This window comes from Eptatretus burgeri, chromosome 2 (assembly GCF_056783735.1).
Source record: "Eptatretus burgeri isolate ZD-2024b chromosome 2, Ebu_testis_v1, whole genome shotgun sequence".
NCBI lineage: Eukaryota > Metazoa > Chordata > Myxini > Myxiniformes > Myxinidae > Eptatretus > Eptatretus burgeri.
In genome coordinates, this window is record NC_140962.1 from 13,299,808 (window position 1) to 13,312,307 (window position 12,500).

General features: G+C 31.2%; 1 protein-coding gene across 2 annotated transcripts in view; it reads right to left on the bottom strand.

The window, feature by feature from the left end:
- SPTBN5 (spectrin beta, non-erythrocytic 5) overlaps positions 1-12,500 on the bottom strand; it is a 325,418-nt gene that overhangs the window by 185,101 nt on the left and 127,817 nt on the right. The window lies entirely within an intron of this gene.

The window sequence follows — 12,500 nt, forward strand, 5'->3', positions numbered from 1 at the left end:
TTGAGTTAGGGTTGAGATTTTGAATGTGAGGATTGGGGTTGAGATTTTGAATGTGAGGGTTGGGACACACACACACATACACATCAACAAACAAAAGTTAAGCCTTGACTATTCAGTTGAGGATTCTGTGTTTGGGGTTCACAGATCTAAGAACGTCCCCCTTGACACACATTATATACTGTTATACACCTCGGACTTGGCCCTCGAGTGTCCACAACGGTGTATAGTAGGAGGGAGTGAAGCGCCAACCTATTGCTCCCATTACACACACACACACACAAACAAAAGTTAAACCTTGACTATTCAGTTGAGGATTCTGTGTTTGGGGTTCACAGATCTAAGAACGTCCCCCTTGACACACATTATATACTGTTATACACCTCGGACTTGGCCCTCGAGTGTCCACAACGGTGTATAGTAGGAGGGAGTGAAGCGCCAACCTATTGCTCCCATTACACACACACACACAAACAAAAGTTAAACCTTGACTATTCAGTTGAGGATTCTGTGTTTGGGGTTCACAGATCTAAGAACGTCCCCCTTGACACACATTATATACTGTTATACACCTCGGACTTGGCCCTCGAGTGTCCACAAAGGTGTATTATCTGCTTAGTTTTGTCTTTTGTAATTCCTGTGAATAAAATGAACCTAAAATCTCTTCCCCTTCCAAATCATATATTTTATAAGTCCAAGGAACTGTATCTATTACATCAACAATTTTAAAAAGTTCTTTCGTCCATCGTTCAGTAAAACCCTTTTCAAAATGAGATTTCCACCTATATATTCTTACGATATCACCAACTTTGAACTTAGGTTTTCTGACATTAATCTCTTTTTCATATTTTAATTTTGTAAATGTTTCTGATGGCTTCATATTCGTTGACGTGTGAATCGTGTCATTATACTTATCCACAATATCCTGAATAAAAGATGACCATTGTTGTGAACCGAGTTGTGTGAATTTTTTATATAGTCTCTCTTTTAAGGTACGATTAAAACGTTCAACAACAACTGCCTTCCCTTCATTAAAGGTACTGTATAATGTAATACTGTTATTTTTTAGAAAATTCATAAATGTCTTGTTATAAAACTCTCTACCCTCATCAGTCCACAATTTCTTAGGTTTTCTCTTACTTTTATTAAATATCTGTTGAAAAGCTAACATAAGAGTATTACCTGTTTTGTTTTTTAAAGGGACAACCCACGCATATATACTCCTCAAATCAATAACGGTTAAAGCATACTTGTACCCCTTATCATTATTGAGTTCAATCAAATCAGCAGGCCAGATATAATCAACTTCCTTGGAATAAACTTTCCTTCTCTGAAACTTTGTGAATATTGGTTTATGTAATTCATCAGCTAATTGCTCTTCAGTCTTAATGGCATCATTAGAGCCTATAAGTTTTTTGAATTTCCAAGTCCAAGTTTCAATTTAGTACTAATCATCTTCTTCACGATGAACCTATCAACTTTTTCTCTCAAGGTTGGATTTTGTATCAGAGACAAATTATATAACATTTCTCTATCGGCTTCATGCTTTTCTTCCAACATTGTGGTATTCCCATAATCAATATCGTGTCTCATGCACACTTCATCAACTCTATTGATTGGTTTACTCCAGGATTTAGGATTGTCTGCCTCATCTAATCTTTTATCTAAGTTTGTGCCTGGACCACAGAAAGAATAACCTGGAAGATGTAATTCCCCTGGTATTCCAGTAGTTGTAAATTTACTTCCTGATAAAAACTTTTGTATATCTCCTCCGAGTTTGTGTTTGGAGATAAATTGATTTTTTTTTGAACCACACACCGAACATATACCTTTTTGTATAACCCTGTTATTTTTACTTTTAATATATGAAATATTTTTAGTATTAGTTTTGTTTTAGCATTTGAGACAATAACTCATTTATATATGAAAAAAATTTGTCCAGAGTGCAAAAACCTTTTTAGTTGCCAACATGCACATTTGAATCTTAATTTTTAAAACATAAAGAATCCTTAGAAATGGCTTCACTCTCTCCTCCATTTATTTAAGAAAAACTTGAATTAAAAATACATGTCTTCTCGATGTCGATAGTCTTGTCGAAAGTATTGCAAATAGACTTTTTAATTCTTTGTATTCCTCCCTGGTGAGATAAGTTAATTTCTTTAATACCTCTATTCTTTTTTGAATCTCACTGGTTTCCATATTTTGATATTTATTCATTCTCTCTCTTTCCTCCCTCTCTCTCTTCTCTCTTTCCTCCTTCTCTCTCTCCTCCTCCTCCTTTTCCTCCTCTTCCCTCTCTTCTTCAACTCCTTCCTCATCCCTTACTATACTTGAATCGTTTACACCCCATAGAATATTATACATATATTCATCAGGATTTCTTGTTATTCCTGTATCCAAAATAATTTTTTTACAACAGGATACCAATAAAATTTCTTTTGAATTTCTAAAAGAGCCTTACCTTTTCTTAACCTTATAATTTTTTCATTATTTAACATTCTAATTAAATCTAAAGTTGTTGGTTTATCAACATCAGCATAATGCCAATCTTTTATTGAAAATACCTCATTCTTATGTTGTAGAACATATTTATTAAAATACCGAATACCCTTTTCTTGAAGGTATGCTTGGACACAGAAATGATAATTTTCTTGAAGCCTTCTTGCTGTCATTTATGTATTAGAAATATATGTTAGAATAATATTATGGCACGAAACACCTCCCCATCTTCCCATAGTTAAATCATTTTGTATTTCCTTACTTATTATATATAATCCTGTTTTTTCTGTTTTCATGAGATAAACAAGGGCAAAACCATTATTATATTTACCCTTATTAAATTCTTTTATTTGTTGTTTACTAATCGTGGCTCCACAAAACTCATTCTCGATACCAAGTGGATAATATTCTTCCTTACGAGACTGATTTAATTGTTCCAGGTCTTCGAGGTTAATTTTAAATGACCAATTATACCCTAAATCATTCATATCATACCCCCATTGTTCTATTCTCATACAAACGATACGCCCTTCTTTATAAAAATTTATTTTAATTCGAACTGTGAATTCTGTATGACCTGGAGATAATATCAACACTTCTGTATCTTTAGAATACACAGCCGTTTTATTTAAGTATATATATTGTGATAAATCGCTTAATCTCACCAAGTCATTCGCGTCAGTCGGGCTTGGATAATTTTTTAATTTATAAACATTTTTCATGTTAATATTTTTGTTTATATTATATTTATGTCGTTCAGCCTGTGCCTTTGTGTAATAATTTGATAAATCAATATCCAGTTCTTGAGATACACCAAAGATAGAACCATCTTTACCAACATAAGTCATTTATATTAGATTAAAAATAATATCATAAAATTTTTTATTTTTGTTGAGTTGAAATAACACATATAGACATAATTGACCACAACACTTGGAATTTAATTCTTGGACTTGAAATGTTTGATAAACACCATTCTGTAAGAATTTTATGACTTCAACAGGTGGTGGAAGACCAAAACTATCAAAATAATATTTGTCTTGACTATTAAAAATACAAACCCAATGAGAACCGTTCCCATCATTATCTTCTAAGTTCATAATAATATTCTTTGTATGTTTCGACACATTTGTTAATTCATCTCTCATACAAATAACCACATTATGAATTTTTAATTTCTTACAATATTTGGCAAGTTGTAAATTTGATGTTGTATTCTTTCCAAATTCTTTCAACCACTCATCAATGCTCATTTATTTATTAGAAAGATATAATCCATTACCTCTTTTCGTTAATTTTACACCTGCTTGTGCTATAGAAGAAAGCATATCTCCAACTAACAATCTCGCTTTATCAGGCAGACCTTCAAGTTTTTCAGCAAAATCTACAATTACACCACTTCCACTAATTTGTTTCTCCAACTCTTTGTTATGTCTTTCCAATTCTTTTTGAGCCTGGAGTTGAGCCTTCCTTTCGTTGGCAGTTTTGACCACTGTTGAAATACCACCCGTCAATGCTCCAACCGCACTTAAACCAGCAAATAAAGGAATTAGAAATGGGAGAAATCCTCCACTCGTCTCTCTTATTGAATATTTTTTCAACATTGGTTTTGTCATTTTAATTTTAAGTGAGTCAGTGTCATTCAAGATTTTAACCTGTTCTCTTGTGAGCAAAACATCAATTCTTACTGCTCCTTTTCTCTGAATTGTATTAACGTTAATCGTACAAGGCTTTTGATTTTGAACACAAGATGATAGTTTATGAAGATTGATTTGATTAACATATACCCCAGTTGGTACTTTGCCACTCATTTATTTAACAAAAAATTATGTGAGACTAATCATCACACCATTATCTGTATTAATCTGCAATTCTGTTTCTTCCAAAAGCAAACAATATGTATCAACTTCTTCACTCTCTCCTCTTTCAATGTATAGGGAAGTATCCACTCGATTAGACTTTATAGTTTCTTTTTGAGCGCTCAGGTCAAACGTATAGATTGTATACAAACTTTTAAATGCTGTCATATCCAAAATAGGTTCTTTATTTCCATTACTTTCACACACCTTTTGGTAAGACTTGTATGCTTCAGCAAAATCATTTTTTTCCCAATTAATTTCCAATCTATCTCGTGGATAAAATGTTCCATCTAGAGAAACACGAAGTTGTTTCACCTTAGCATTATCACTCAATGCATTATTCTTATCAGTCGCAGTATCACCATCTGGCTTTTTAAAAATCATCCACAGATATCGTGGCTTTCCTTCCAGAACACCCAAATTCCACGTGTAAGTAGTTTGATTGAGTTTAACGTGTTGACATCTTCTTTTGAGGTATGATACACTGAGTGGTTTTTTTGAGTTAAGTCTTCGATTCAACATCTCTTCTGTTTTAAGATTAGGAGTATATTCACTGATATACCAACTCATCTCCTCAATTACAAATTTATTCTGATCACCAAAAGCATTACCAACACCAAAAAGCAATCTATTTTCATTATCATTCCTTTGTAGTTGAAATCTAATTTTAAGACCATACAGAACTTTATCATAATCACAAAATCCAAATATACCTTTAAGAGGAACTGCCACAGTAAAACTATTTTCTGCTTTTGTATCATCATTATACATTCCTTTCCTTTGAATATATCCAGGGTCTGTGTTTGTTCCCGTTGACATATCAGGAATAAAACCTTCGACAGACCCCTTTCCCATTCTATCACTGAATGTATAGAGTGTAAATTTCATCATTTCAGATACAGCAGAGACATAATCAACCGCTTCAACTTCTTGTGTTCCAATATACAATCGCACACTATCAAACATTTTCCAGAAGAAATCATTTACAAGTGTAGCGTTTGTGTTATTCCCAGCCTTAGTGAATTTAAATTTACACAACAAGAAACTTTCGGAGAGATTCAAATAGGTTTGTTGATTATTTATTTCAAAACTTTTTGTACCATTTGTATTCCAGTCTGTTCCAGTTATTGCATTTACCTTGAAGTAATCTTCTTTTTTAGTGGAGTTTGAGATAATAATAGTATCATCCAAATCATAGATACTATCAATTGCTTCCATACTTGTATTTATTTAGGAAAAAGATGTTAAAACTTTTGAAACCCTGATCCAAGTATTTGAATTATTTTCTGTCGTTCTTGGGGGGACAACTGAGTTTTACCTTTCTTAATTTCTTTTATTGCTTGTAATTTATGAGATTCTTTCTGAGCATCTTTTATACTCTTTACAGCACCTGCTACATTTCCCACAGCAGAAGCAGTTGAACCAATTAGGTCTTTATGTTTAAGAATAGTTGAACCAATACCCATGAGAGTATCAATTATCCCATCTCCTCTAAATTGATGTCCAACACCCCTTTGTCTCTGAGGTTTATAGTATCCTCTACCAAGATACATACCTTCACCCTTGTAGTACGGGGAAAGGAACATCCCATCCCCTGTAATTATTTTATATTTTCCCAACTCGTGCTTCCTCACAATAACCATCGTATTTATTTATTGAAAAACTTCACGTAGGTGAATTCTGATGGATATAACTTCTCCATTAAAAGAAATCACACGATTATCTTGGTCGGTTATCCTAAAATTTACTCTGTGTATGGTTTTTCCTGACACAGGTAGATAAACCAAATTTTTAGGCTCCATATTGAATTTATAACCAATTGGGGTTGAGTATGCGCTGAATGAAAATATTGTATTTGTTTTTAATCCATCATTATAAGCACCATCAATCAAATCACAGTGAATTAACACCGAATTTATTCCTGAGGATATTTGAATGACATTATCACTGTAAAACGTCCCATTAGTTTCAATCTTTTTTGAGGAGAAACCCAATAACTCTCTAAATGAATTATCAATTGTGAAATCAACCTTGTAGTTATTTTTAACTTTAATCGTTGATTTTGAAGTATGTTTTTGAATGTTTATAACAATATTTTTTGGTTCATCACCCTGTTCTTTCATAAGACGAGCAATTTCGGAAGATATTTGAGAAATCTCATATGCTCCGGGTGAGACTGTTATCGTTTTGTATCCACTTCCGGGATTATAACTAAACTTGTCATTTTTATCAGTTATATTAAATAAGGTATTATAAGTTTCCATGGACAATAAAGATGCCTCATATTCTTTTGTTGTGTCAAGTTGTAGTGGGTATGGGAATGAAGATGTGTGGTCGCTTGTTGTGAAATTGAAACTAAGGATTGTGCTTCTCATCTTATTTAATATGAGATAAAATGTCTTTATATTGATATTTATTAATTATTTTCATGTTCATCAACTGGTCTAAAATGGCTGATGCTTCATTAAAACAATTGTTATTTCCAGCCTTCTGACTGCCTAACAACAATAACAGTCTATTAACTAATTGCGATGGGTCATTTGGAAGAAAACTAACACCTGAACCAAGGATACTTAAAGCCTGAATAATGTGTTTCTCCTTCTCATTCTTCCTACTTTTACCAGAAAGAATAACCTTATAATTTAGAGTGTTCAGCAAATCAATATATACTCTATCATCATTATTTTCCATATCCAATGGTTTATCAATATACTTTGATTCATCCTTCACAGTTGAACCTTGTCTTCCATCTTTTGTGAGAAGAAACATTAATCTCGGAGTTAGTTTAACAGGGGGTTGAGCAGAACTTAAGAACCTTAATTCATCATTAAATATCAATACCTTTTCTTGAACAAGATGAAATATTGCTGGTTGTTCTGTTGGAATGAGTCCTGCTTTGGTTTTTGAATCCGCTGAATATTCATTGTTTTGAACAGCATTCACAATATAATCAGGGGGTTGATTAATCTCTTCCAGTTGTTGAAATAAACCTTCATCATGTTCTAATTCTCCAATATGCTCTAATTCTTCCTCCGTCATTTGACTGAAATCTTTTAACATTTGGAGCTTTCTGGGAGTATATTCTACTGTGGGAACTGTGGAAACATCTTTCATTTTTTCTTGGGAAGTTTTTAAAAGTGGTTTAAAAAATTTCTCTTGTTTTCTTTCAAATGCTTCTTCGCCCGTTAGTTTCTGTCTGCGTTTCTTCTTTATGTCTTCCTGTTGTTTTACAACTTTTGAAACCAACTCTTGATGTTCCTTAAATCTTCTTGCTCTTTCTTTTACATCCATTTATTTATTGTAAAATATCATTTAATGAATTGTAAAGATCAACAGGGAAATTTTCCTTTTCTTCATCATTCAAGTAGATGTGTTCAAATAAATCCTTTTCTTTAAATATTTCATCAAATTCTTTATTAACATTAATGCGAGTTGTAATTTCTTCTTCACTAATACTTGCATCTCTGCTTTTCATACGTTTGCGTTGAGTTTCTTCATCAACATCAAAACCGAATGATAAAATCTTCACTCCACTCAGATGTTTAATAATTTGTCTCGTTCCTTCTGGATTAGTTTCTAATATCCCAACACCACCAGATTTTAGTTTCCTTAACTCACTCTTACAATGTGAATATTTTGTTGTACCAAGAGAAACCTCCTCAAACATTTGACCTTCATTCCTCAATCGCATATGTTCCTCCACTGAAATATAGTGATAATCTTCACCTTTTACTTCTCCAGGTCTTATTGCTCTAGTTGTTGTTGATACAATGCGTATCACGGGGTGTTTTTTAAGTAAATTTACAATATTCTCATTTGTACTACACAAGAACCTTGATTTATGAAAGTTTTTTCCAGAAGCAGATTTACCCACAAGATTTATAATAATAGTTGTCATTTATATATGTAATTGTTTATAAAACAAAAAATATATCCCTTAATATCTCATCTTGTTTCACAACAATATATTTATATTTTTCAGTCGTGTGCTTCATATAATCCTCAAATTTCTTTTTACTACATAATGTAGAACAATTATCTCTCCAAAAATTATTGATATCTATTGAATTTAACTTGAATAAAATAAAAGTATTAGCATTGTTTCTGATGGAACGACGAGGAAGTTGAAAGTACGATTGACTAAGATAAATACAATTACAAGAAGAATGTCTCCCTCTTGTGTAGTAGCTGTCCATTACTGTTTGGTTTCTCTCATTAACACAATCATCAAAGATAACGAGGTTCTTTTTTGATTTATCCAAATCTTGGGGAGACGGTATATCATCCGTATTATCACTAAGAATACAAGTTATAGGATTTGATTTCTTTTTACATCTCTGTGTATCACAAAATAGTTGAATTATATCTTCAATGTTATAATCATTTAGGTTTTTTTGACGTTTAAATAAACCGATTATATCTTCTTTTTGAAGACCAGCATTAAAACCTTGTGAGAGTAGTTGATACTCTGGTTGAAAACTCGACTTTGTGAAAATTATTAAATTGTCATAATCTAAAAAGTTGGGAGTGAGGAGCATTTTTAAAAGTAAGCAGGTTTTTCCACATCCACTTGAACCAACTATGAGACATCTTAATGAATTTGGGAGATTTTTATGGTTGTTAAATTTTATCTTATTTTCCCAAATAGGTAAAAAATCATTCATTTATATATTTGAAAAACAGGTTATTTAATTTATTATTGGCTTTTTTAGAAACTCTATATTTTATCCTAAGTTCAGGTTTAATTTCAAGATAATCCATTATTTTATTTATACAATATCTTGTGTTGATATTTCCCTGAAAATTACATCCATGAATAATATACAACAACAATCCTTTGAACATTTCTCTTATACGTTCAGTTTCTTCCCTTGTAAGGAAAGGTGTGTTATCATCCTCATACTTTACATTCATTTCTCTAATCAATCTTGTAAAGTAATTCATTTTTGGTGTAAATCTAAAAGAATTATTTTCCTTTTTATATTTTTTATTATCATTAATTAGAAGATAATCACAGAATATACATTGTTTATAGGCTTTTGACTCTGTGTTTAATCCCCGTCTTTCACACGCAGGACAATTCTCAAATTTGTCATATGGAGAATCAGGAAAGTCTAGCATATTTATAAAGTAAAACTTTACTTAAACTGAAATTCATCTATACTTTCAGTTGTATATTACCATCGATATCGATATACTTTTTTCATTATCAGATTCAACGACAACATTTTTTATATTAAAGGTAATTTTAAAATTATCGTTAACTACTATTGAACGAAATGTCATTTCACCTGATATATTAACATCCTTTATTTCATCAGGATTTACATCTTTAGGGTTGTTGAAAAAAATACAAATTTCTCCTTGCATATTACAGATGGTCTTATCTTTTCTTTCTAAAGCTTCATCCATAAGGTTTTTGTTCTTTGATACTTTTTCTTGTTTCATTGCTTTTTCTAGTTTTGAATATATTACTAGAAGGAGAGGAGAAACTTTTGTTAGAGATACTTTAATTGATGTTCTACCAGGTATACTAAAGGCCCTTCCACTGAAGGAAATTGAAGAACTCATATTATTTACCATAATAGTTTTTATCCAATAGTTGTTATATTTATCTTTGTTCAATTTTACATCCTTGACATATTTCTCAGTATCTTTAACAGATGAAGAGATTGATTGAAACTTGTCTTTTGTGTCTTGAAACATTGTATTTATTAAGTGAAAAAGTTGGAGGATAAAATGGTTTTAAGCAGAGATTCACCTTGTAAAACAAACGAAATTTTCATCAAGAAAATTTTAGTTTAAGCAAAGTTTTATTCTATAAATATGGTGAATACAACGTACTGCGATGTTTGTAATCACGAATATAAACATTATAGAAAACACCTCCGAACCAACAAACACACATTTAATCTGTTTCATAAAATATCTCCTCTTGAGTTGGAAAGAAAACATTGTGATATCTGTTCAAAGGATGTTTTGAAGAGTAGTTATAATAAACATCTTCAATCACAAAAACACAAGAAAAATGAGTTTAAAGTAAAGGGAGACTATTATATTGAAAACACTGATGGGGCATTTAAAGGGCATATAAAAATAAGGATTTTTCAATTTGGAGAACCCGGTCCATCATCAATAGCTGAATCAATTGAAATAGTGAAACCCGATGTTGAAAAATTTATTAAAAAGACATTAAAAGAAATGAAAACTTTAAAGTTTTATATGGGAGTGAAAATGAATATGAAAAGACAAGATGAAGAACAAACTCCTTATATGAGAACAGATCTTCATTTTATAACATCATTTCAAGATTTTTTGAATAGTGGGGTTTATGAAGAACTATCAAGACAAGAGGAGGATGTTGATAATACAGTGGTAGGAAGTGGATTCAATATTAAAAAAATCATCTTTTTAGATATACACATTCTAAAATCAAACCCTCTTAAAGCTTCTTCTTATATTGAATTACCAAAAGAAATAAAACTAAAGAAGGCAGTTGTTAATATTAAGAACAATGATAATAAATGTTTTCTCTGGTCTGTTCTTGCTCACTTACATCCACCAAAATGTAATTCAGAAAGAGTAAAACAATATATGAAATATGAGAATACCTTGGACATTAAAGATTTTAAATTCCCAATGCCACTAACAGATATTCCTAAATTTGAGAAAAAGAATAATCTTTCTATTAATGTATATGGATTAACGGATACAAACAAAGTTCAAATATTAAAAATTTCAAACAACTATAAAAATGAAGAAACACACATTGATCTTTTATATTTTAGTGTTGGAAAGAATTCACATTACACATACATCAATAATTTATCAAGATTAATCTCTTCTCAGGTATTCAGAACAGCAAACAAAATATATCCTTGTAAGCGATGTCTTAATTCATTTCATACAAAAGAACGATTAGAACAACATTCAAAATATTGTAGTAATCATAAATCAGCTGTAATTACAATGCCTAAACCTGGTGAAAAGATTTCTTTTGAAGATTATAATAAATCTATCATGCACCCATTTGTGATATACGCTGATTTTGAGTGTATCCTTAAAAAGATAAATACTGCTTCTCCTAATCCAAAAGAACCATATACAAATAAATATCAAAAACATATTCCTTGTGGTTTCTGTTATTATATCAAATCATCTGTTGGAGAAAAGTATAACAAACTTGAACATTATCGTGGAAAAAATGCTTCACAAGAGTTTGTAAAACGATTAGAAAAGGATTGTATAAGACTCACTAAATTAATGAAAGAAACAAATGAACCGATGAAATTAACCAAAGAAGAAAAATTAGAATTTAGAATGAACAATATCTGTCATATTTGTGAGGGGGAAATTAAGGAGTCTAAAGTTAGAGACCATTGTCATCTTACTGGTAAATATAGAGGTCCCGCTCATTCCTGTTGTAATCTTAATTATAAATTACCTTCTTTTATTCCAGTCTTTCTTCACAACAGCGCCAACTATGATACACATCTATTTATAAATGAACTTTCAAAAACACCAGGGAATATTTCTGCCATAACAAACACAAGTCAAAAGTATATTTCATTTTCAAAAATGATATTCACAAAACCTTTAACTCGTATTAGGTTTCTAGATTCTTACAAGTTTATGGGAACACCACTAGCCTACCTCGCATCAAATCTAAACTCCACGGACTCTTTTCCAAATCTTAATTCATTCTTTCCAAAAGAGGAAATTCTCACTAAAGAGGAAATTCAGATTAAAGAGAGAATTCAAAGTAAAGAGGAAACTGTAATTAATGAAGAAATTCTAACTGAAGATGAAATTCTAATCATAAAGAAAATTCGAACAATGAATGAAATTCTAACTAAAGAGGAAATTCTGATTAAAGATGAAATTCTGATTAAAGAAGGAATTCTTACGAGAGAGGAAATTCAAACAAGGAATGAAATTCAAAGTAAAGAGAAAATTCTTACAAGTAAGGGAATTTATCCTTATGATTATATGGATTCATTTATGAGATTTAAAGAAACACAACTTCCATCAAAAGAAAGTTTCTATAATAACCTTTATGAAGAAGAGATAAGTGATAAGGAATATAAACACGCACAAGAAATATGGAAATTATTTAAGATAAAGAACCTTGGAGAATATCACGAT